This window comes from Cryptomeria japonica, chromosome 4 (genome assembly GCF_030272615.1).
Source record: "Cryptomeria japonica chromosome 4, Sugi_1.0, whole genome shotgun sequence".
Taxonomy (NCBI): Eukaryota; Viridiplantae; Streptophyta; class Pinopsida; order Cupressales; family Cupressaceae; genus Cryptomeria; species Cryptomeria japonica.
Genome location: NC_081408.1, coordinates 526,046,131 through 526,074,043, shown reverse-complemented (window position 1 = coordinate 526,074,043; position 27,913 = coordinate 526,046,131).

Here is a 27,913-nt window from a genome sequence, read left to right as displayed (position 1 = left end):
TTAACCTCCTCATCTTTTTTATCCTAAGCCATTTTCTCCTCCATATTAATTTCCTCAGTTTTCAATTGGTTTTTCATCTTCTTGGTAGAAGACATTTTTTGTTTCCCTTATTTACCCCTTTTACCCAAATTATAAGAAGAGGGGTTGTGTTTTAGGTCATAAAGACCTTGAGCTGCAAAGCTATGCCTGGTGTGGGAAGTTTTAGGGGTGGATTTTTCCACCATGAGAGGTAGGTAGGCCAAAGGTAGTATAGGTGACTAGTTGGTAAAGAACTTTTCTAGCCAAAATGCTAGCAGAGGGGGAGGCCTCAGTAGAGCTCGGGTGTTTAATACACTTCTTCTTGCTAATAGGGTCACCAGAGGCTTTTGAAATAGTTGCATTCAAAGGGGATTTGGAAAGAAAAGGGTCTTGAACAACAACAATGGCCTTAGGGGGACACAAATAAAGATGAAAGTGATAGAGACAAAAAAACAAGTACCTAGTAGAGAGGGATGGGCATTTTATCATTATTTTTAGCCATTTCCAAGGCATCTAAAATAGATCTTTCCAATGAGGTTAGAAGGAAGAAAGGAAAGCTAATCAACGAGTTATGGAAAAAATGGTTGAGCAAGGGCAAATGATAGAAGTAATAAACTTTAAAATTGTTGGCAACAATATTGCAAATTGAGAGGGGGGTGAATTAATTTGCACCAAAAACTTCTGCAACTTAAACCATAATTCAGATCTGATAAGTAATAGTTAAAGCACTAAAAAACACCACATCAATATCACACAATACCAAGATTTTTGACATGGAAAACCCTGTCAAGAGAAAAACCATAGTGGGAACCTACCCACAATGAGATAATACCATGTTAGGAGTAAATGAAATATTACAATGGGGAATGCACATGCATTCAGGCACACTGGCTAGAGCTCATTGCTCAAATAAGAAACCCAGAAAGGCTACAACCTTAAGGGAAGTATCATTGCCTTACAAGAAGTCTCACTGACTTACAAAATAATTCGGACAACAATCCAGATTACATGAACTTTGAAAATAGCATCTACATGTGCTTGAGTATAGTTCTAATTAAGCACACGGTCTGCTCTAGAACACTTCTCTTCTCTTCTCTTTCTCTCACTTTTGAAAGATGAAATATCTTGTTCACACCTAAAAATCGATCATACACTCACTCAAAGATCACACACCTTGAAAGACATACATCTTACATGATTATTAATTTATTTATACAAGACATCAACCTATATTTCAAGGTTGGCTAAACCCTCAATAAAAATTTCAAAATAATAACCTCACTCGCTACCACAACATATGCAAACCAAAATAATGTTGGCTAAGACATAGTATGGACCTAAATCAATACCGCAAACACATAACACTTCCAACAATTACACCTCGATCATCTGCAACATGCTACAACTCCATAAATATCACATCACACAAAGAATATCACCGTACTAAGAAAATCTTCAATAACGTGCACTACTATCAATGCAGACCATCAATAGTCATAGAAAATGATCTAGAAATATTCACAAGCAACATGAATTGCACCATAACAACCACAATAACTCGAATTACAAGAATCATCATCATCTCATCACTAAAGCTCAAGAATGCCATCAAAACTGCCTGTCAACATGAAAGATTTGCTTGTGGACATCCAAATCATGAACCAATCAAACTAAGGATACACATCAACATCCAGAACGCATCCCATACATCTACAACTAAAGATATAGAAATTCAGAGCACAAATTAGAATATCAAATAACACAAATAACTAAATATCAATGTCAATGCCAGATCACATAACTCAATCAGAACATCATGCGGACCACTAAAAATTATTCTAAATCAACTAGAGATAAGTATCTATAAATCCATTAAACAACATCATCTCAACTGCAACACACTAACCAAACTAACTCATTTAATCTGACTACAACACTGGAATACGTAGAAGAATATATTGACATCAATTACAACACATCATTCCAGCAAACTCTCAGTAACTTCCAACAATCTCCTCCTTTGGCATTTATGGCAACATATGAATGTGAAAAATAATCAATGCAAAGAAATAAATCAACAACTAACAATATCCACATAATTCTCAACAAACTCTCCACAAGATATGATAGTTTTTCACATGCTTCTCTCCCCCTTTGACAGCAATGCCAAAGACATATACAACACAAATTTTGATTGTCTCCCCCTATGATAAACACACAAATCTAAACATCAACACTAAATACTCCCCCTGAGTAGAAGCCTCACTCATCAATCTAGATCACAAGATATCTCTGTGAAGTTCACCAGACTGAAGCAAATCCATGCATCCTAGTTCTTATCAAGAGGGGTAATTACCCCTAACTTCTCTCTAAGATACTCAAAAGTATCTTTAGGGAAAGGCTTCATAAAGATATATGCAACCTATTCCTTTGTAGATACATACTCCAGTCTGACTTATTTCTCATTCACCTTCTCTCTCAAGAAATGAAACTTGATTGATATATGCTTTATTTTGGAATGCAACACCGGATTCTTTGAAATATTGATAGCACATGAATTTTCAAAGTATATAGCAATGGGATCATCATAAATAACTCCCATATCTTTCAGAATTTTCTTCATCCAAATAACTTGAGTACAATTGCTAGCAGCAGCAATCTATTTAGCTTCTATAGTAGATAAGGAAATAACATTCTATTTCTTACTTTCCCAAGAGACCAACTTCTTACCTAAAAAGTATGCACCACTTGTAGTACTATTTTGGTCATCAACATCACCAGCCCAATCAGCATCTGTAAAAGAACTCAAAGTGAAATCATCATTCTTAGAATGCCACAAGCCGAAATCAATTGTTCCTCTCAAATATATGAATATCCTTTTTATAGCAGCAACATGAGATTCTTTAGGATCAACTTGAAATCTAGCAACATGACATACAACATTCATTATATTAGGTCTAGTTTGAGTCAAATATAACAAACCACCAATCATAGATCTATACCTGGCCATCATCCTTTGTCAGCTTACATCAGATCACCATAGGTGTACCAACAGGCTTAGAGTCTTCAAAACCAAATTTCTTCAGCAATACCTTCACATACTTAGACTGAGATATGAAAATACCTTTATCCAACTGAGTAATTTACAACCCTAGAAATAATTTCATTTCACTAATCATAGACATTTCAAAATCATTTTACATTTCTTCAGCAAATTTCTTACACGAGCAATCATTTCCTTCAAAGATAATGTCATCAACAAAAACTTCAAAAATCAAAATGTTATTCTAATTAATCTTGAAATAGAGAAAACTGGCAGCAATACCTCTATCAAATCCAAGATTTATCAAATACATGTCCAATCTAGCATACTAAGCTCTAGGGGATTTCTTTAATCCATGTACAATGCTTTCTTCAATCGACAAACCATATCCTTTTCTTCTGTCAACAAAAATCCATCTGGTTGTTCAATGTAGACTTATTCTTCCAACTCACCATTAAGAAAGGTCGATTTGACATCCATCTGATAAACCCTGAAATGTTTATGAGCAATATATGCAAGAAATAATCTAACAAATTCAGTTTTGGCTACTAGAGCAAAGGTTATGGAGAGCCATCCCCGGTTCATAGCAATCTTTTATCAACCAAAAATATTTTCCTTTTTGTTTTGCTTTTTGTTTGCAGTTTTAGCATTTCTTTCTATATGTCTCGGATTTGGCTCACTGGATCCTATGGAGTTGGATTATACTTGAATACTTGATCATCTTCCTTGTTCCCAAACCAAAAAGCATTTGGATCATTTTCCAGCAAGTTATTGCTATCGGTTTCCATGACAATTTCCTATTACCGGTTGCCTAGACTTATTTGCTCTTTTTATCTACCGGATCCCTTTCGTATCTTGAGGAGCCATTAGAGTTGATTCCAATGTTCCTTGGTGTGTGATTGACCTTTTCCCATGATCTACACTTCATCCTTTGGATTTTCCAGAGGAATCTCTTGGTGGAGGCCAACCTTGTTGGTTTTACACGTTAGGTCTTGTTCTTTGGGTTTTGATCCCTTTTTGTGCCAACCGAATCCCCTTGGATCATATAATTCATTGTAATTGAGCATTATAATGTAATCAAGTAGTTATAATAAGCATAGAAGATAGATCTTAAGATTGAAGGTCCCAATTGTGACCTATTTTGTACTTTGAGCATGTTTTAGCAAGCCTGTGAGTTGTTTTCTATGACCCAATTGTTGCGGGTTGGTTGTAATCAGTTTTCATGAAATAAAACAATGTGTTCTACATTGCCTCATATCTTTGTGTTTATGTTGTGTTTACTCGTATTTACTGGTCTAGATTGATCTCTTTGAGTTCCCTCCTAACCGATGACTACTTCAAGTGGTATCAGAGCGAGTTTTTGTTCTCGAGATTGCGTTGTCCTGAGATTTTTTTTTAGGGTTGCAGACTATGCATTTGACCTGCAGTTGCAGAGGAACTAGGAATGATAGAGCATGTGGGAATATAGACCCTGTTATGATGGAAATGTTGCGAGGGATAACAACCTGGTTGGAAGTCATGGAGATAGCCTAGAGAAGAGGCTGATTCATTGAAGAGGTAAGTGAAGATGAAGGATAAGAAGCCCCGACAGAACAAGTAAACCCATAGGCGGTTGATCCAGATGAGGAAAGGTTTTTGAGGGTTTTGAGTAGGGTGAATACTAAACCTCATTTTACCCCACCGAAATATGATGGAAATTTGGAATCAGATGAATTGATGGATTGGATCTCAGAGATGGAGAAATATTTGATTTTGAAAATACTGCAGAAGAAAGGAAGGTGAAATATGCATGTACCCAGTTGAAAGCTCATGCATCTCTTTGGTGGGAGCATTTGCAAGTTGATAGACATAGAAGAGGTAAAGAAAATATCAAGACATGGGATCGGATGATTGCTAAGTTGAAATCAAGATTTATGCCAACTAATTAGCAAGTGAATATGTTCCTGAAGTTACAGAATTTGAGACAAAAGGAATCTAGTGTGAAGGAATACGCCGAAGCATTTTACAAGTTGAATCAGATCCAAACATGTTGATGATGAAGTTGAACAAGTTTCAAGATATTTGAATGGATTGCGGGTGTCTATACAAAATAAACTTAGTTTGATCAAATTACAAAGTGTTGAAGAGGCTTACCAATATCCCCTAAAGGTAGAAGAGAAGCCAAACAAAAGACATGAGCAGAGGCAGAGAGGCAGAGGTGGAAGGTCTACCGGAGGAATATTTCAAGGAGGAAGAGGATATACTAGAGGTAGAGGAACCTGAATAGATCAGAACAAGGACAAGGAAGTGAACAAAGAAGGTAATTCGTATCGGAAAGATGATAGAAATTTCTACCGAAGGAGAGAACTAGATGGCTATCGGAATGAGAATTTTGGAAGACAAGACAAGAGAACATTTAGAGGAACTTGCTATAAGTGTGGAGGAGAAGGACATCGTGCTTTTGAGTTTAAGAAGATAGAGAATATCAGAAGAGCAGCAATGGTGGAAGAAAACCCCACCAGATCAGACAATAAACCAAAAGATGGGGGATTGTTGATGATGAGGAGAGCTTTGTGCCATACTGAGAGAGATGAAGAACCCTTGTAGAGGAATAATTTGTTCAAGACCAGATGTAAGGTATCCGGTAAATGTTGTAAAGTTGTTATTAATAGTGGTAGTTCAGATAATCTTGTTTCAGAAGAGATGGTGAATAAGTTGAATTTGGAGAGATTGAAACACCCTAAGCCTTATCAGATACCATGGATTCATAATGAACATAATTTGTTAGTAAGTGAGCAATGTTTGGTGAAAATGAAAATTAAGAATTATCATGATGAAGCCTTGTGTGATATTATGCCTATGGATATGTGTTATCTTTTGTTGGGTAGACCTTGGCAGTTTGAAAGACAAGCAATACATGATGGGAAGAAGAATACATACACCATTGTAACCAATGGGATGAAGCAAACCTTGTTTCCCTTGGAGGAACCTTTGAAGAATGAAGTTTGTATGAATGCTAGAATCTATTTGGTGGATGGAAGGAAATTCCTAGATGGATTGAGACATGAGAATGTGTGTTTTACCTTAATTCCTAGGAAGACTAAGAATCTAAAGCATGAAGAGGAACAACCAAAACAGATAAAATATTTGCTGACAGAATATGAAGATATCATTTCAGATAATGTACCAGATGGATTGCCACCTGTGATAAGTATCAGTCATTGCATGGACCTGGTTCCTGGAGCTAGTTTTCCTAACAAAGATGCACACTAGATGACATCAGTAGAGAATGAAGAAATGAATAGTCAAGTACATGAGTTGTTGAAGAAAGGCTTGATCAGAGAAAGTTTGAGCCCTTGTGTAGTACCAGCAGTATTAGCACCTAAGAAGAATGGAGAGTGGAGAATGTGTACCGATTTCAGAGAAATAAACAAGATCACGATAAAATACCAGTTTCCTTTGCCTGGGATGGATGACATAATGGACTGTTTGAGTGGAGCCAGATAACTTACAAAGATAGATTTGAAGAGTGGATATCATCAGATCAGGATCAGAGAAGGAGATGAGTGGAAGACAACATTCAAGACAAATGAAGGACTTTATGAATGGTTGATGATGCCTTTTGGGTTAAGTAATGCACCAAGTACTTTCATGAGGTTGATGAATGAGGTATTGAAGAATTTATTGGGTAAGTTTGATATTATATATTTGGATGACATTCTGATTTTTAGTAAGACAAAAGAAGAGCATTTGTTGCATTTGAGAAAAGTTTTGCAGAGGTTGAGAGAATAAAAGTTGTTGATAAACTTTAAGAAGTGTACTTTCATGAAGGATGAGTTAGTCTATTTGGGATTTGTCATATCTGAGGATGTTTTGAAGATGGACCCTGAGAAAGTAAAAGCAATTGTTGAGTGGCCTACACCAGAAAGAATTGGAGAGGTAAGATCATTTCATGGATTAGCTAGTTTCTACCGGAAGTTCATCAGAATTTTTCAGTTCAGTTTGTAATCCTATGACTGAGACCATGTGAAGCAATCACCGATGAGGAGGGACCTTAAAGAGATCAATCTGGATCGGTCAACAAGAGTAAACACAATGGAAACACAAATATATGATGGAGGCAATGCAGAACAAATTATTTTATTTCATGATAATTGATTACATCCAACTGACAACAACCGGGTTACAATAAATTGGCTTAGAGGCATAGTAGAACATACAGAATAGGTCACAACTGGGACCTTGAATCATGAGATCTATCTTCTCTACATAGTCTAGCTACTTGATTCTCTGATTGATTGATTATAATACACAATTAGAATTATATATATCGATCCAAAGGATCCAGTCGGTCCAAAAGGGATCAAAACCCAAAGAACAAGACCTAACATGCAAAATAAAAACGTCAGCCTCTGCTAAGAGATTCCTTCGGAAAATCCAAAGGATGAAATGTAGATCATAGGAAAAGGTTGGCCACACACCAAGGAACATCGGAATCAATGCCCAAGGCTCCACAAGCTTCGGAAGGGGTTCCGATAGATCACCAAAATAGGTCCAGGCAACCAGTAACAAGAACTACAAACCGGTAACAGGAAACTATAATGGAAATCGGAAATGATATCATGCTAGAAAATGATCCAAATGTGATGCAGTCTGGAAGCAAGAAATATGATCAAGTCTTCAAGTAGAATCCAACTCCATAGGATCCGATGAACCAAAATTGAGATACACAGAAAGGAAAACTGAAACTGCAAACAAAAAGAAAAACAAAAAGGAAAATGTTTTTGGTTGATGCAAGATTTTATGAACCAGGGATGCTCCTGCATCAGACATCTGGGGTTATTGAAAAAGTGAGCCTCTCACTTTGTTGGGGTCAGAGGGAAACCAAGGTGGTCTACCTCTACCTCAGAAATCCAAGAAGAATCTTCAACTATTATGTCCTTCCACTTCACAAGATATTCCTTATACTGACTGCTTTGGGTACTATGCCCAATCCTACTGTCCAAAATCTCTTTAATCTGATCTGGTTCCTTCCGGGGCAACTATTTCTCCAAGTCTACAACATTGTTCTCACTGAATTTTAGTTCATGGTACTCATGAAGATCTACAATGTTAAACATGGGTGAAATATTTATATTATCACATAACTCCACTTCATATGAATTTCAAGAACCGAACTTCCTTAAAATTTTGCAAGGTCCAAACTTCTTCATCTGCAACTTATTATAAGTTCCAACTAGGAATCTCTCTTCTTAGATATACTATCACTTCATCGCTAACTTCAAATTCCTTATGTCTCCTTTTCTTATCTACCTTCTCCTTATACTTGTTGTTCATGTCTTCCAAATGCTGCTTAACCTGAATATACAATGTTGCCATGGGATCTACAAACTCTTCTGCTTCTAAACTTCTCTAGTCTTCACTGCTAGTGTCTCTCAATTCTGATATACCTCTAGGATGCACTCCGGTAACAATCTCAAAAGGCATTCTTCTGGTACTTCTATTTACTGAGCTGTTGGAGGAAAATTGTGCTTGTGCAAGGATCAAATCCCAATTTCTAGTTTTATCTCCCACTAAACATCTCAACAAATTTTCCAAACTTCAGTTAACAACTTTTGTCTGTCCATCAATCTATGGATGAAAAGTAGAACTGAACTTCAAATGTGTCTTCATCTTCTTCCAAAGTGTTCTCCAAAAATAACCAACAAACTTAGTATCTTTGTCTAAAACTATGCTCTTAGGTAATCCATGCAACCTTACCACTTGAAAAATAGGTCTACTACATGCAATGCATCTGATGTCTTCTTACAAGGTATGAAATGATCCATCTTTGAGAATCTATCCACTACCACAAATATAGAATCATTCCCTCTCGGTGTCTTAGGCAATCCAAGTATAAAATACATTGTTATATCCTCCCAAGGTCTTATCGGTACTGTCAAAGGTTTATACAATCCCACATTCTAACTACTACCCTTTGCAACTTGACAAACTCTACAACTTTGCATATATCTCTTAACATCCTTATGAATCTAGGGCCAAAAGTACTGTTCACTCACCAATGTTACTATTTTGTCAATGCCAAAATGTCCATCTAGTCCTCCACTGTGTTTCTCCTTTATTAGATTCTCCCTCATAGAACTCTTAGGTATGCACAATTGAACTCCTCTGAATAACATCTCATCCTGAATGAAGTAATCCCACCACTTTCTTCTATCTACCATAATTGGTTCTCTACATGCTTTCCAAGGTTCTACAAAATCTAGGTCATCATCATATAAGGTTGTCAAATCTTCAAATCCTAATACTGTCACTCTCATCTCTATCAACAAATTTCTTCTCCTACTCAATGCATCAACAACTTTGATAGATTTCCCACTTCTATGCTTCAATACAAAGGTGTAACTCTGAAAAAAATTTATGAATCTCATATGTCTTTGATTCAACTTACTCTGACTAATCAAATACTACAAAGCTTCATGATTTGTATACAACACAAAATCCTTAGGCAACAAGTAATGTCTCCACTTCTTCAAGGCTTGAACTATGGCATAAAACTCATGATCATATATTGAATATCTCCTTTGAGCATCCTTCAACTTCTCACTAGAAAAAGCTACTACTCTCCCTTCTTGACTCAAGACTGCTCCTATTGTTGTTCCACTTGCATCACAATCCACTTGAAATACTTTGTTGAAATCCGGTAAAGCCAACATAGGTTGCTTAGTCACTTTCTGCTTCAACAGTTCAAAACTTTTGTTTGCTCTGGTGGTCCACTTCAATTCCTTTCGATCTCCTCTCATGGTCTCAGTCATAAGGTTACAAACTGAACTGAAATTTCTAATAAACTTATGGTAAAAACTAGTAAATCCATGAAATGATCTTACCTCTCCAATGATTTCTGGTGTAGGCCATTCAACAACTGCTTTCACTTTCTCAGGGTCCATCTTCAAACCATCCTCATCTATCAAAAATCCCAAATAGACTAATGCATCCTTCTTGAAAGTACACTTCTTGATATTGATCAACAACTTCTCTCTCAATCTTTGCAAAACTTGTCTTAACTCCAACAAATGATCCTCTTTTATCTTACTGAAAATCAGAATGTCATCCAAATACACAATAACAAACTTACTCAAGAATTTCGTCAACGCCTCATTCATCAGCCTCATGAAAGTACTCAGTGCATTAGTCAATCCAAAAGGCATCACCTGGAACCATTCATACAGTCCTTCATTTGTCTTAAATGTTGTCTTCCACTCATCACCTTCTCTAATCCTGATCGATGATATCCACTCTTCAAATCTATCTTTGTAAAGTTTTTTGCTCCACTCAAACAAGCCATTATGTCATCCATCCTAGGCAAACAAAACCGGTATTTCACTGTGATCTTTTTTATTGCTCTGGAATTCATACACATTCTCCATTCTGCATTCTTCTTAGGTGATAATACTATTGGTACAGTACAAGGTCTCAGACTCTCCCTGATCAAACCTTTCCTTAACAGCTCCTGCACTTGTCTATTTAGTTCTTCATTCTCTGTCAGTGTCAATCGGTGTGCATCTTTGTTAGGAAAACTAGCTACGGGAACCAAGTCCATGCAATGACTAATACTTCTCACAGGTGGCAATCCATCAGGTACATTATCTAAAATGATGTCCTCATATTCTTTCAACAAATACTTTACCTCTTCTAGGTGTTCTCTTTTCGGTTATGGTTTCTCGGTCTTCTTAGGAATTAAGGCCAAACACACATTCTCATGTCTCAATCCATCCAGAAATTTCCTTCCATCTACCGAACAGATTCTAGCATTCATATAGACTCCATTCTTCAAAGGTTCCTCCAAAGGCAACAAGGTTTGCTTCATCCCATTGGCCACAATAGTGTATGTATTCTTCCTCCCATCATGTACTGCATGTCTATCAAACTGTCAAGGTCTAGCTAACAAAAGATGACAAAAATCCATAAGCATAATATCACACAAGACTTCATCATGGTAATTCCCAATTTTCAATTTCACCAAACATTATTCACTTACTAACAACTTATGTTCATCCTGCATCCATGCTATCTGATAAGTCTTAGGGTGTTTCAATCTCTCCAATTTCAACTTATTTGCCATCTCTCCTAAAACAAGATTATTTGAACTACCACTATCAATAACAACTTTACAACACTTACTAGATACCTTACATATAGTCTTGAATAGATTCTTTCTCTGCAAGGGCTCTTCATCTCCTCGAGTATGACACAAATCTCTCCTCATCACCAATAGTTCTCCATCTTCCGGTTTATTATCTGATTCGATTGGGTTTTCTTCCACTGTTGTTGCTCTTCCGGTAGTTTCTTCTTACACTTGAATGCATGATGTCCTTCTCCTCCACACTTAAAGAAGGTTCCTCTGAATGTCCTCTTGTCTTGTCTTTCAAAATTCGCATTCCAGTAGCCATCTTGTTCTCTCCTCCAGTAGAAATTTATATCATCTTTCCGATATGACTTACCTTTTTTTTCACTTCCTTGTCCTTGCTCTGATCTGTACTAGTTCCTCTTGATAACTCAATGATGAATAGTGAGTACCAAACCGGTACTGAGAGGGGGGGTGAATCAGTACAGACAAAAACTTTTTCTGAATCGGTTTGATTGCAAACAGTGCACTTGATAAACAAACACTAGTACCGTTCTAAACCAGATTACTATCAGTTAAACATAATGAGACTGTGAAAGACATAAACTGACAACACTTAGCTTTCCATACAATCTACTCCCTCGTTTCCACTTTATCCTTATGCATAAACAGATAATCTATCATCAGAGATATAATAATTTACTAGAACAACATGATTCACCACTAAATAGGAAATAACAAAACATCACATGAAAGAGGCATCACACATGACACACATATTTTTCACGTGGAAACCCAAATAGGAAAAACCACAGTGGGGATGAATACCCACAAGCTATTTTTGAACTCTTTAGAAGTCCGCTCTATTAGGAGCCTAGTCCCGTTAAATATTGTTACAACAGGTTCTATTAGGAACCAATCCTGTTAGGGATCACCCGGTTAAGGGATCGCTAGAATACCCAGTTGTTAAAGGTTACCTTGTTAGAGGATTTTATGAACTCAATGGCTTTGAGTCACCCTATTAAAGGATTTACAGCAAGCTGGTTAAAGCTACCCTATTAAAGGATTTTTTCAACTGTTGATGTGATTAGAGATCAACAGGTATTACAATGATCTGGTAATAGCACTCAATGCCAATGTAGATCCATTTTATTTCCTTCCTTCTGCACACACACTTTGTAGGTATCAATTCTCTTATTTGGTCTGGCAAGAATCATGTATCTCTACACTTAGATACACACACAACATCTGCCAACAACATCAACATGAAACACAACATCGACCTTATAGGAAACGGATAGGTCGGTAGCATAAACCCTAAACCCTAAACATTTAGGTTGAGCAATTCAGTCAGTTCAATCCTGACCATTGAACACTTTGCATTTGAATACAACGGTCTTGAATAGATCTCAAGACATTCTCCATCATTCGTTCTTCACCACTTCTTGGAGGCAATAACCCATCACACAATCTTCACCGTTTGCAGGGACTTCACACATTCCCAAGGTAGATAGGATCAATCCCCTTCATGCAAGATCCTTCATGCACATGAGGCTGACATGGTAACATGATCTTATCTCCATTACAATGCTAACTCATCACATAATGCCATTGGTTGAATCACACAGGCTTGAAACACTTCAACTAGAAACCCTGAGGCTGGGACTACCAACCGGTAGTCATACCATATTAAACCTTGATAGAAAACATTTCATATACCAGTTCACTTGGACAAACGTACCGCTTCACCTTTTGCACATATACCAGTTCACTTTTCCAGTTGCTTAACTTCAATAAACCAATTAACTCTTCAACATATTGTCGATTCACTCTTCAATATATTACCGGTTCTCTCTTTAGCATATTGACATCAATGATAACATAATATCATCATGTCAACATACTCTGCACATATGCCAACAATCTCCCCCTTTGGCATTGATGGCAATATACAAAGATATCTCTCTTTCTGCATCACATCTTCTCCTTAATACTATAGATATCTTCTTCACTTCACATCTTCTCCCCCTTTGACAACAATGCCAAAGTGGAGGCACGAGCTTCCATGTTCTGCTATGCTGCTCCCCCTGAGGAGTAGCATCCTTCAACACATCAATCCTGAAAAGATATAGCAAAGTAAGATCTGACCGATGTGGAGCACAAACCATTAGTTTACCTCTTGAAGGGGCAGCACCCCTAATTCACCTCTCAGATAGGTAAAAGTATCCTTCGGTAGAGGCTTGGTGAATATGTCTGCTAACTGCTCCTTACTGGAAACATATTCCAATACCACCTCTTTGTTCTGAACCTTTTCCCTCAAGAAATGATACTTGAGTTCAAAGTGCTTGGTTCTAGCATGGAAAACTGGATTCTTGGAGATGTTAATTGCACTTGTATTGTCACAAAATATACTTACCAGTTCAGATACAAGAACTTTGAAGCCATTCAATACATGCTTCATCCAAATAGTCTAGGTGCAGTTCATAAAAGCTGCAACATGCTTCGCTTCCATTGTAGACTGAGAGATACAACTCTATTTTTTACTCATCCATGAGACCAGTCTACCATTGAGAAAGAATACACCACCAGTTGTGCTCTTCCGGTCATCCACTTTACCCACCCAATCAGCATCCGTGAACACTTCCAGGTTGAAATCATCATTGTATGGATACCATAATCCATAGTCAATAGTTCCCTTCAGATATCTAAGAATTTGCTTGACTACTACCAAGTGGGATTCTCTTGGGCTTTTCTAAAACTGAGCGGTAATACCCACTGCATGTGCAATGTCTAGTTTGCTATGCACTACATAATGCAACTTACCAATCATTGATCGGTATTCCTTCTCATTTACCAATGCTGAGTCATCCTCATTTGATAGTTTAAAATCGGTCACCATTGGTGTACCAACCGGTTTGTTGTCTTCCATGCCAAAGGTCTTCAACAACTCTTTGACATACTTGGACTGAGTAATAAAGATTCCATCTTTCATTTGTTGAATCTGCAGTTCAATGAAGAACTCAATCTCCCCTATGAGTGACATCTCAAATTCCTTCTTCATCTCATCTGCAAAGTCATGACTCATCTTGTCATCTCCACCAAAGATTATGTCATCAATAAATACTTCACAGATCAGAATCTGATCTCCTTTTGATTTCAAGTAGATATTGCTATCTTCACTTGTTCTTTCAAATCCAATTTTCATAAGATGGGAGTGCAAGCGTTCATACCATGCTCTAGGTGCCTACTTCAGTCCAAACAAGGCTTTATGTAGCCTACACACCATGTCACTGTCTTCTGATAGGGCAAACCCATCTGGTTGCTCTATATACACCTCCTCTTCAAGTATTCCATTTAGAAATGCAGATTTTACATCCATTTGGTATACCTTGAGTCCTTTAAAAGCTGCATATGCAAGAAGCATACGAACTCCTTCCAATATTTCTACTGGAGGAAAGGTTTCTCCATAGTCTTCTCCTTCTTCTTGGGCATATCCTTTACATACTAGTCTAGCTTTGTTACTTACCACTGTGTCATCCTCATTCAGTTTATTTCTGAAGACCCATTTGGTTCCAATGACATTTTTATGCTCCGGTCTAGGTACCAAAGACCATGTACCATTCTTTTCTATCTTATCAAGTTCCTCTTCCATTGCCTTGATCCAGTTTTCATCTTTATGTGCCTCTTTGAATGATTTAGGCTCAAATTCAGAGATCATACATGAGTTTTCTTTGACCTTTCTTCTTGTAAGAATTCCTACATCTTTGTCTCCTATGATCTGCTTTGGATCATGATTGAGTTTTACATACCTAGGTATATTCTTAACATATTCCTCTTGCTTTTCTTCTTCATCCTCATCTTCATCAGCATCAGCATCCTCCAGTGTAGGAGCACAATTACTAGTACTGGGCTGATTTGCAACCAGTTCCCAGAAGGTTACTATCGGTTCATCTCCTACATGCTCTCTACCAGTTTCCTTAGGTTTCTCAGAGTTTTCATCAACCCTAACATTGATGCTTTCAAAAATTCTCTGAGTCCTATTGTTGAAACATTTGAGAGCTTTACTCTTGGTGGAATATCCTAAGAATATTCCCTCATCACATTTTGCATCGAATTTACTCTGATGTTCACCCCTCTTGATATAACATTTGCTACCAAACACTCTGAAGTATCTTACTACTGGTGTCTTACAGGTCTAGTACTCATAAGGAGTCTTATCCTTTCCTTTCTTGATGAGTACCTAGTTCATTGTGTAGACTGCAGTGCTCACCACTTCTCTCCAAAAGGTGTGAGCAACCTTTCCTTGGATCAACATAGTTCTAGCCGCTTCAACCCTCAGTTTGGTTGTTTCTTTCTACTAGGCCATTCTGTTGTGGAGTCCGGGGGGTAGACAGTTGCCTCTTGATGCCATTCTCTTTACAGTATTTGTTGAATTCACCGGAAGTGAATTCTCCTCCTTGATCAGTTCTTAAGCATTTAATCCTCTTACCGCTTTCTTTTTCTACAAGTGCTCTGAAGGCTTTGAACTTTCCAAAAGCTTTAGATTTGTCCTTCAAGAATGTGACCCACATCATTCTTGATCAATCATCAGTAAGAATCATAAAATACCTATCTCCCTGGACACTCCTAGTTTTCATAGGACCACACAAATCAATATGCACAAGATCAAGTAAATTGTCTGCAGTGAAAGGTTTACCTTTGAAGGTTGAGGAAGACATTTTCCCCAGTTGACACTCTCTGCACAAAGGATTTTCCGGTTTTCTCAACATAGGCAATCCTCTAACTTCCTTGATCTTATTGGCCTTCACAATATTGTCAAAGTTTACATGGCAGAATCTCCTATGCCATATCCAACTATCCTCAAACTTAGCCATAAGACATGTACTAATAGTAGCATTTAGCTGAAATAGGTTACCTTTGGTCTGCATACTGGTAGCCATCAGTTCGCCACTCTTTCCTTTGATTTTGCACACTCCATTTTTGAATTCCAGAGTGAGTCCATTATTATTCAGTTGAACAACATTCAAAAGGTTGTGCCTTAGACCTTCTACCCAATGCACATTGTCAGCACTGCTTCTTCCATTCAGAGAGATGGACCCTCTACCTTTTACCATAAATGGTGCATCATTACCAAAACGAACCACACCACCATCATATTCTTCCAGAGATAGAAACTTACTACGGTCACCAATCATATGGTGAGAACAACCACTGTCAATAATCCACTCATTGGAATTATTAAAGTGGGAGACAAGAGCCTTCTTGTCGGACACATCTTCCTTGACTGCTACAAACACAATATCTTCATTTTCTTCATCTTTTGATTCCTCATCAGTGACACCTTCATCAACTGCTACAAAATAGTTTCTCTGGTTCCCTCCTTTGAACTTCTTGAACTTTTCTGGTTTGTCCTTGCTATCACCATTAGGACAGTTTACAGCAATGTGTCATATCCGGTTACAAGAAAAATATTTCAAAGGGAGCTTGTCTTTGTATTTACCGGTTCCCTTAGGAATTCTCTTGGCAAGAAAAGATTCAAATTCCATCAGGATCTCCTCATCATCCATTTCTCTATTCTGTCTTGGCTCACCACTGGTACCTGCTTCTTTGCCTTTTGTGGATGGTGCAGCGAATGCTCTGAAGGCTGATTCAGTCTTCTGAATACTGCCATCATAATTATTTAGCTCATAAGTTGTTAGCTTTGCAATGATGGAGTCCAGGGATACCTTTGTCTTGTCTACAAACCTCAACTCCTGAAAAGTTGCAACCCTTATTGCATAGACTAGTAATAAGGATCTCAAAACTTTGCTAACAACAGTGGATGTTGGTATTTTGGTATGGTTTTGTCATTGATGTCAACACCTACTAAACACTTATCAACTTTGACACTTTGGAGAATCAGCAACATTCACCGGCAAGCAAGTGACTTATGCACAGTCACCGATATCTGGTACATCGACACGATATAATGATCACCGACACTTGGAATGATATGGAAAACATTTGGTTATGTCAAAGACATCATGTGGACACCTTGTCTTAGAGTTTTGTTAATTGGTATATTCGTATTTGCATATTTACTGTTACCGACAAATAGGTCCAGGTTACACCGACAGGTTTATCTTTTTCAGATCAGCATGGCACGCTATGGAGATGACTTATTATTGTTGTAAATACATTGAGTCGACATGTTGAATCGGTTTTTGCATTGGATATTGTTTTGTTTATAAAATGATTTTATTGTAATATATCTTGTAGAGCTAACCTACTAAAATTGGTTCTAGGTTATGGTATAAATGTAAGATCTTATTTCTAAGATCAAGTGTGTAGAAAAGAAAAAAGGATTGTGTAAAGGTATATGTGAGAATAAGCTGAGCTATACACGCAGACATCATTTGAAGATTGAAGGAGGGTTTTTGTGAAGATAATCAGAACTACATCGGTATTGAATCCAGCATATGAAGATGCTATTTTGAGTAGTACATTCTTATTGGATTTAACCATCCAATTGTAGTCAATGTGACTCCTATTTTGTGATTGAGTAGTGAGCTCTAGGCGCTTGGCCTTTCTGCATGTGCAGACCCCATTTGTATACACTTACTATCTTCAGTAGTATTATCTGATTGTGGGTAAGGTTTCCCACCATGGTTTTTCCCCTTATAGGGTTTCCACGTACAAATATTGGTGTTATGTGTTTTGGATGACTTTGTCCTTTTGTTTCATACATTAATCTTCACCGGTATTGCAATTATCTAATAAAACTGTCCACCGGTATAACAGACTGTTTCACCGATATTAAGCAGAAAGTTGATTAAGTGGTTTTTGGTTTAAATTCTTCTGACAACTAATTCACCCCCCTCCCCCCTTTCAGTTGTCTCTGGGACCTAACAATTGGTATCAGAGCATAGTCCTCTTTTACATAATTTTGATAGCTTGAAGAGATCCAATGTCTACTAACTATTCCAGGAAGGACAATCCTAAACTTGATGGAACCAACTATGGCATATAGAAGATCAGAATGGAGACACATTTAAATTGCATTGGAAAGGATATCTGGGATGTTACAAAGAATGGTTATACAGCTCCTACTCCTGGTCAACCTAATCCACCTACCTTGGGAAAGGATGAAGAAAATGATTGCAAAGCAAGAGAAGCACTTTTGAGTGCATTATCAGATCAACAAATCATGGGATTATCAGATAAGTCTACTGCTAAAGCTATTTGGGATCATTTGGAAACATTGAATGAAGGAGATTCCACAGTTAAAATTGCAAAAGTTGAAAGCTTTCGGGTCAGGTATGAACATCTGAAAATGGAAGAAGATGAAAGGATTTCTGCTTTTATGGAAAGAGTAAATGAGATTGTTTTGGGTATTAAATGTTGTGGAGGAACCTTAAGTGAGGATGAAATTGTTTCAAAAGTTTTAAGAGGATTGCCACCGGCATATAAAATGAAAGTCACTGTTATAAATGAGTTAAGAACAATGCCTAATAAATCAGTAACTAGGGATACATTGATTGGAAAACTTTCAACTTTTGAAATTGAGGAATTTGGTCTTGTTGCTACTATAAAGATAGATTTAGCTTTTAAAGCATCAACATCATCTGCACCATCATTTGATAAATCAGATTGGAAAGCCTTTTATGCAAGAGAACTTGAAGAAAGCAGGAAAGAAAATGAAGAACTTGAAGCACCATTTGCAAGGGAAATGCCTAAAGGTCTAGTTGGAAGTAAGTATGAAGGTAAAGCACACTTTAAATGTTTTAACTGCAATAAGGTTGGTCATATGGCTTCAAGATGCCCTGATAGACATGCTAGACTAAGAGAAGAAGCTATAAGGACATGCAAGCCTAACCCTGAATATCAAAGATATAGATTTAAGAAGAATAAAGACATATCTTGTTACATTGTTGATGAAGGTGTGACTGATGATTCTGATGAGGATCCGACAGATAATGGATGGGTTTTTGTTGCTATAACAGAAGATCAACCGACACCTACTGCTCAACCGGTAGAACAGGCCTTGGCAGCTAAAGTTGAAGTAAAGGATGAGTGGATCATTGATTCAGGATGCTCACATCATATGACAGGAGATTAAGGTAAATTCTTGAACTTTCAAGAATACAATGGAGGCTTAGTAAGATTTGGAGATGATAAATCTTGTTTGATCAAAGGTAAGGGTACAATATATCTTGATGGTAAGCATAATACTGACAATATTTACTATGTTGAAGGATTAAAGCATAATCTTTTGAGTGTTGGTCAATTAGTTGAGAAAGGATTTCAGCTACAATTCAAAAATGGAAAATGCAAAATCATGAATAGAACTGGTTTGGAAATTGCAACCGGTAATCAAACTAGAGGTAATTGTGTGTGTGAAAAGTGGAATAAGAATCTGTATCTGCAAGACACAACACTTCAATCAAGTCATTACATGCATGGTTAGTCAGATATAATCAATGAATAATAAACCATAACAAATTGACCCATTGCCTTCTAAAAGATGTGAGTATAAGATTGCTCTCAGATTATTTAGCAATACCAGTGACTAGACAACATCAAGACGAAGGATTTTATCTATATGAACATGATAAATGCTAGATGGATGCAATATTGATCTAATAAGATTTAAGCAATATTATGCTAAATGATTTAATTAATATGAAATAATTAATATGCAATATATCAATGAGTCTAGAGCAAAAACAATATAATAACAATATATTCTCCAGCCTCTTCTTTGAATGAGAGATGAGCCTGAATTTATAGAAAATTCAGAAAGAAACCAATGGTTGAGATCAAATGATGATGAGCGGTCAAGATTTTCCAAGAGGAAGCACAATCCAGGTGAATTGATGTGATTGGATGCTTTTCTCAGTTTTAAAAGAAATTGAACTAAAATTAAGATAAAATCAAGAAAAAACTGATTTATTATCTATTTCATTCAATTTTAATATTTAATTGTTTTAATTGCTTTCTTTGAGATTATCTATCAATTTTTAATTTGTTTTTTCAAGATTATCTCCAATTGATTTCTTTTCTCAAATTTTAATTATTTTTTGTCAATTAATTCCTTTTTTGATTTATTTCCATCTTTGAAGATTTGTGCTCATAATTGATTTATTTAATTGAATTAATTCCTCTTTCTTGATTTGTTTCCTTTTTTGAAGATTTATGGCAATTTGATTTATTTAATTAAAATAATTCTTCTTTCTTGATTTGTTTCCTTTTTTGAAGATTTATGGCAAATTGATTTATTTAATTAAATATGCTAGGATATTTAATTAAAATAAATAAGATAATTGTTTAAAATGATTTACTTGGAATGATTAATTAATTAAATAAATATTTAATTAATATTGAGTGATTGATTTGCCATGTGATATTTGATGATTAAAGAATTAATTGTGTGCTCAAGATTTATTTAATTGTCCTTAGTTAGGACCTTGGTGACGTTGTCAAGATTAGGGGACCATGGTTTAGATGACCATTTTTAGGGTATTACAGTAAATCTTTCATTTGAATAACAGTGAAAAGACATGCTTGATTGCACATATTGATGAAATTTGGCTATGGCATAAGAGACTTTGTCATGTAAACTTTGATTGCATGGTGAAAATCAGTACTACTAAGGCAGTTAGAGATTTACCTAAAATTGTCAAACCTCACAATACAGTATGTAAGGAATGTCAATTTGGAAAACAAGTTAGAGCTAGTTTCAAAAGTATTCCAGAAAAATCCAATAATGCTCTTGATTTAATTCATACTGATTTATGTGGTCCAGCTAGAACTAAAAGCTTACAAGGTGATAGATATTTCATGCTAATCATTGATGACTATTCTAGAATGTGTTGGGTTACTTTTCTCAGAGAAAAATCAGAAGCACTTGGAAAGTTCAAACTGTTCAAAGCTATGGTAGAAAATGAAACCGGTAAGAAAATCAAATGTTTAAGATCAGATCAAGGAGGAGAATTTACATCTAAGGAATTTAATACATTCTGTGAAGTAAATGGAATCAGAAGAAAGCTATCAGCACCTCAGACACCACAGCAGAATGGAGTTGCTGAAAGGAAAAACAAAACTATCTTGGATTGTAGCAAGAAGTATGTTATTAGAAGCAAACCTACCACATGTATATTGGAGAGAGGCAGTCAGTATAGTGGTCTATACATTCAACAAAGTTCACATCAAAGGTGAAACCGGTAAGACCCCTCATGAACTATGGTTTGGTATTACTCCTACTCTTAAATATTTCAAAAATTTTGGAATTAAATGTTATATCAGAAGACATGAGTATAGTGGCAAATTTGATCCTAGAAGTGATGAAGGAATATTTCTTGGTTATTCATCTAAGAGCAAGGCATATAGATGTTTTAACAAAAGATTACAGAAAATTATTGAAAGTACAAATGTAAAGATTGATGAACAATTCAGAGGAACTTCAAGGTATATAGACTCTGAACCAGCAACAGAAATCTTGACAAATGAACCTACATTGAATCCACCGGTACAAAATGAAGATCCAGTTACACTGGTATCATCTGAAAATTCCACAGTACCTGAAGAACTGCAACAAACAAAGACACCCCAGTATGTAAGACTGAATCGATCTGAAGATCAGATAATTGGAAACAAGTATAAAGGAGTTATGACAAGAGAAAGATTGGCAAATGAAGAGGTATGTCTTATTTCTCAAATTGAACCATCATCTGTTAATGAGGCATGTGAAGATAAATATTGGGTTAAAGCTATGGAAGAAGAATTGGAACAAATTGAGAAAAAAAACACTTGGACATTAGTTCCCTAGCCTAAAGATAAAAATGTAATTGGAACCAAATGGGTATTCAGAAACAAACTTAATGAAGATGGTAAGGTTATCAAAAATAAAGCAAGACTAGTGTGTAAAGGATATTCTCAGAAAGAAGGAATTGATTACAATGAAACCTTTGCACCGGTAGCTAGAATTGAGGTAGTTGGATTGTTTTTGGCTTTTGTAGCACATAAGAACTACAAAGTATATCAAATGGATATTAAATGTGCATTTTTTAATTGAGATCTTGAAGAAGTTTACATTGAACAACCAAATGGATTTTCTTTGACAGATAACAAAGATATGGTTTGCAGGTTAAGAAAAGCTTTGTATGGATTGAAGCAAGCTCCAAGAGCTTGGTATGCAAGATTGGATAAGTATCTTTTGAAGATTGGTTTTTCTAAAGGTAATGCAGACAACAATCTATATTATAAAGTGACTAATGATGACATCTTGGTTATAGAAGTTTTTGTTGATGATATAATCTTTGGAGGAGAAGATGGATTATGTAAAGAATTTTCTATTAAAATGCAGCAAGAATTTGAAATGTCTATGATTGGAGAAATAAAATTATTTTTAGGATTACAGATTTCATAGACTGGTGAAGGTATATTCTTGAGTCAATCCAAGTACTTAAAAGAGTTACTAAAGAAATTTGGGATGAAGAACTCTAAACTAGTAAGCACACCTATGACTACAAATGACAAACTATCACTAAGGGATGAATCTACACCTGTTAATCCAACTAGATACAAATCTATGATAGGAGATTTATTGTATTTGACACAAACCAGGCCTGATATTATGAATGCAATGTGTATTGTTTCAAGATTTCAAAGTAATCCTAGAGAAAATCATGAATCAATAGTAAAAAGGATTTTCCAGTACTTACAAGGCACTATAAATCTTGGATTATGGTATCCTAGAGATGAAAACTTTGAATTATATGCATACACAGATGCAAATTGGGTAGGAGATGTGGATGAGAGAAAAAGAACCACCGGTGGAGCATTCTTTCTTGGAAACAAACTAGTTTCTTGGTTGAGTAAGAAACAAAGTTGTACATCTTTATCAACAATAGAATCAGAATATGTTGCAGCAGCAACTAACTGTACACAGGTACTATGGCTTAAGCAAATGTTGAAAGACATAAAGGTAAAATGCAAGGAACCTATTACTATCTATTGTGATAACACTGCAGCAATTGATATATCTAAGAATCCGGTATTACATTCTAAAACCAAACATGTTTCTATCAAACTGAATTTTCTAAGGAAAAATGTTGAAGCAAAGGTAATAAAATTGGTTTATGTGAATACTAAAGAGCAGATTGCAGATATCTTCACTAAACCTCTACCTAAGGAGACTTTTGAATATCTCAGAGACCAGCTTGGGGTCATACCCCCACTGGTAGAAACTTAGGAAGTTGATGTTTGTCATCAACCAAAAGAATTAACAGAGAAATATTTTACTCCGGCTTTGATGAGGAAGCTACTTCTCAAGGGGAGTACTTGGTATACTAATTTGGTTGGTATTTTGTATATGAACTTGGTTTTGTAATAACTTTGGCATTTGATGTCAAAGAGGGAGAGATTGGTATGGAAAAACACAAGGAAAACACATGTTGCTCCCAGGGGGAGAGATTGTTATTTGGGAGAGATTATTACTCTCTGTATCTGTATTTTGATTTTTGGTTATGATCCTTTTTTGGAGATTGTTGGTTTTTGGTATTTGGCATTTTTGTTTTGGCACTTCGATGGTTTTTCCATCTTGTGTTGCCATCAATGCCAAAGGGGGAGATTGTTGGTATTTTGGTACGGTTTTGTCATTGATGTCAACACCTACTAAACACTTATCAACTCTGACACTTTGGAGAGTTAGCAACATTCACCAGCAAGTGACTTATGCACAGTCACCGGTATCTAGTACACTGGCAGGATATAATGATCGCCGACACTTGGAATGATATGGAAAACACTTGGTTATGTCGAAGACATCGTGTGGACACCTTGTCTTGGAGTTTTGTTAATTGGTATATTCATAATTGCATATTTGTTGTTACCGACAAATAGGTCCAGGTTACACCGGCAGGTTTATCTTTTCCAGATCAGGATGGCACACTATGGAGATGACTTATTATTGTTGTAAATGCATTGAGACAACATGTTGAATCGATTATTGCATCAGATATTGTTTTGTTTATAAAATGATTTTATTGTAATATATCTTGTAGAGCTGACCTACTAAAATTGGTTCTAGGTTATGGTATAAATGTAAGATCTTATTTGTAAGATCAAGTGTGTAGAAAAGAAAAAAGGATTGTGTAAAGGTATATGCGAGAATAAGCAGAGCTATACACGCAGACATCATTTAAAGATTGAAGGAGGGTTTTTGTGAAGACAATCAGAACTACACCAATACTGAATCCAGCATATGAAGATGTTATTTTGAGTAGTACATTCTTATTGGATTTAACCATCCAATTGTAGTTAGTGTGACTCCTATTTTGTGATTGAGCAGTGAGCTCTAGGCGCTTGGCCTTTTTGCATGTGCAGACCCCATTTGTATACAATTGCTATCTGTAGTAGTATCATCTGATTGTGGGTAAGGTTTCCCATCATGGTTTTTCCCCTTACAGGGTTTCCACGTACAAATATTGGTGTTATGTGTTTTGGATGACTTTGTTCTTTTGTTTCATACATTAATCTTTACCAGTATTACAATTATCTAATAAAATTGTCCACTGGTATAACATACCGTTTCACCGATATTAAGCAAAAAGTTGATTAAGTGGTTTTTGGTTTAAATTATTCTGACAATTGATTCACCCCCCCCCCCACTCTCAGTTGTCTCTGGGACCTAACAGTGGAATCTTCCATTTTACCACCTGCACTCTTGATATCTCCAACAACAGTTTTGATTCTTATTCCATATTGTTGAATGGTCTCTCCTTCAACCATCTGTATGTCTTCAAACTTTCCCCTAAGGCTTTCTTCCTTAGCTTTTTTCACATGCTCATCACCGCCATAGATATTCTCAAGGGCATCCCATACTTCTTTGGGATTCTCTTTGTCCTGAACATCAATAAACTCAATGTTAGATAAACTACCAATTAGGGCTTCCATGACTTGCCCATTCTCCTAAATCTCTCTCTTTTGGTCATCAGTGAGAGTACTGGTAGGGATAACATAAGCATTATCAACATAGCTCCAATGTTGAGCACCCATGCTTCTGATGTATATCTTCATTCTATCCTTCCATATTTTAAAGTTATCTTTGTTGAACTTTGGACCTTCCCTCTTCATCATTACAATAGGATCTTTCCCTCAAGCGGTTAAGATTACAACACAGAGGACCTGGAGGATGCTCTGATACCAATTGATAACTCAATGATAAAAAGTGAGTACCAAACCAGTACTGAGAGGGGGGGTGAATCAGTACAAACACAAAAAAATTTCCTGAACCAGTTTGATTGCAAACAGTGCACTTGACAAACAAACACTAGTACCGGTCTAAACCAGATTACTACCGGTTAAACATAATGAGATTTTGAAAGACATAAACCGACAACACTTAGCTTTCCATACAATCTACTCCCTCATTTCCACTTTATCCTTATGCATAAACAGATAATCTATCATCAGAGATACAATAATTTACTAGAACAACATGATTCACTGCTAAACAGGAAATAACAAAACATCACATGAAAGAGGCATCACACATGACATGCATATTTTTCACGTGGAAACCCAACTGGGAAAAACCACGGTGGGGATGAATACCCACAAGCTATTTTTAAACTCTTTAGAAGTCCGCTCTGTTAGGAGCCTAGTCTGGTTAAAGGCTGTTACAACAGGCTCTGTTAGGAACTGATCCTATTAGGGATCACCCGGTTAAAGGATGGCTAGAATACCCAATTAAGGGTTAAACCCTATTAAAGGTTACCTTGTTAGAGGATTTTATGAACTCAATGGCTTTAAGTCACCCTGTTAAAGGATTTACAGCAAGCTGGTTAAAGCTACCCTGTTAAGGTATTTTTCCAACTGTTGAAGTGATTAGAGATCAATAGGTATTACAATGATCTGGTAATAGCACTCAATGCCAATGTAGATCCATTTTAGTTCCTTCCTTCTACACACACACTTTGCAGGTATCAATTCTCTTATTTGGTCTAGCAAGAATCACATATCTCTGCACTTAGATACACACACAACATTTGCCAACAACATCAACACGAAACACAACATTGACCTTATAGGAAACAGATAGGTCGGTAGCATAAACCCTAAACATTTAGGTTGAGCAATTCAGTCGGTTCAATCTTGACCATTGAACACTTTGCATTTGAATACAACGGTCTTGAACAGATCTCAAGACATTCCCCATCGTTCGTTCTTCACCAGTTCTTGGAGGTGATAACCCACCACACATTCTTCATCGTTTGCAGGGACTTCACACATTCTTGAGGTAGATAGGATCAATCCCCTTCATGCAAGATCCTTCACGCACATGAGGCTAACGTGGCAACATGATCTAATCTCCATTACAATGCTAACTCATCACATAATTCCATCGATTGAATCACACAGGCTCGAAACACTTCAACTGGAAACCCTGAGGCTGGGACTACCAACCGATAGTCATACCATATTAAACCTTGATAGAAAACATTCCATATACTGGTTCACTTGGACAAACGTACCCCTTCACCTTTTGCACATATATTGGTTCACAACATTATACCGGTTCACTTTGCCAGTTGCTTAACTTCAATAAACCGATTCACTCTTCAACATATTACCGGTTCACTCTTCAGCATATTACCAGTTCTCTCTTCAGCATATTGACATCAATGACAACACAATATCATCATGTCAACATACTCTGCACATATGCCAACACCTCTTCCTCCTTGAAATATTCCTCTAGTAAACCTTCCACCTCTACCTCTCTACCTCTACTCATGTCTTTTTTCTTAACTTCTCTTATGCCTTTAGGACATACTGGTAGGCCTCTTCAACACTCTCCAATTTGATCAAACAGAGTTCATCTTGTATAGACCTCTACAATCCATTCAAATATCTTACAACTTGTTCAACTTCATCATGAACATGTCTGGATCTGATATTCAACTTGCACAATACTTCGGTGTACTCCTTCACACTAGATTCCTTCTCTCTCAAATTATGCAACTTCTAGAACAAATCTACTTGATAATTTGTTGGCACAAACTTTGATTTCAACTTAGCAATCATCTGATCCCTTGTCTTAATCTTCTCTTTACCTCTTCTCTGTCTATCAACTTGTAAATGCTCCCACCAAAGAGATGCATGACCTTTCAACCAGATACAAGCATATTTCACCTTCCTCTCTTCTACAGTGTTTTCAAAATCAAAATACTTCTCCATCTCATAGATCCAATCTATCAATTCATCTAAATCTAAGTTCCCATCATATTCCAGTGGGGTAAAATGAGGTTTAGTATTCACCCTACTCAAAACCATCAAAAACCTTTCCTCATCTGGATCAACCGCGAGTAGGTTTCCTTGTTCTGTCAGGGCTTCTTCCCCTTCATCTTCACTTACATCTTCAATATGTCAGCCTCTTCTCTGGGCTATCTCCATGGCTTCCAACTAGGCTACTATTCCTCGCAACATCTCCATCACAACAGGGTATGCATTCCCACGCGCTCTAGCATTCCTAGTTCCTCTTCACGACATTGTTCATGGTATTCCTCTGCAGTTGTAGGTTGGATCTGCAATCCGCCACCCTACAATAAAATTTCAGGACACACAACCTCTGGAATGAAATGTCGCTCTGATACCACTTGAAGTAGTCATCGGTGAGGAGGGACCTCAAAGAGATCAATCTGGACTGGTCAACAAGAGTAAACACAATGGAAACACAAAGATATGATGGAGGCAATTGAGAATAG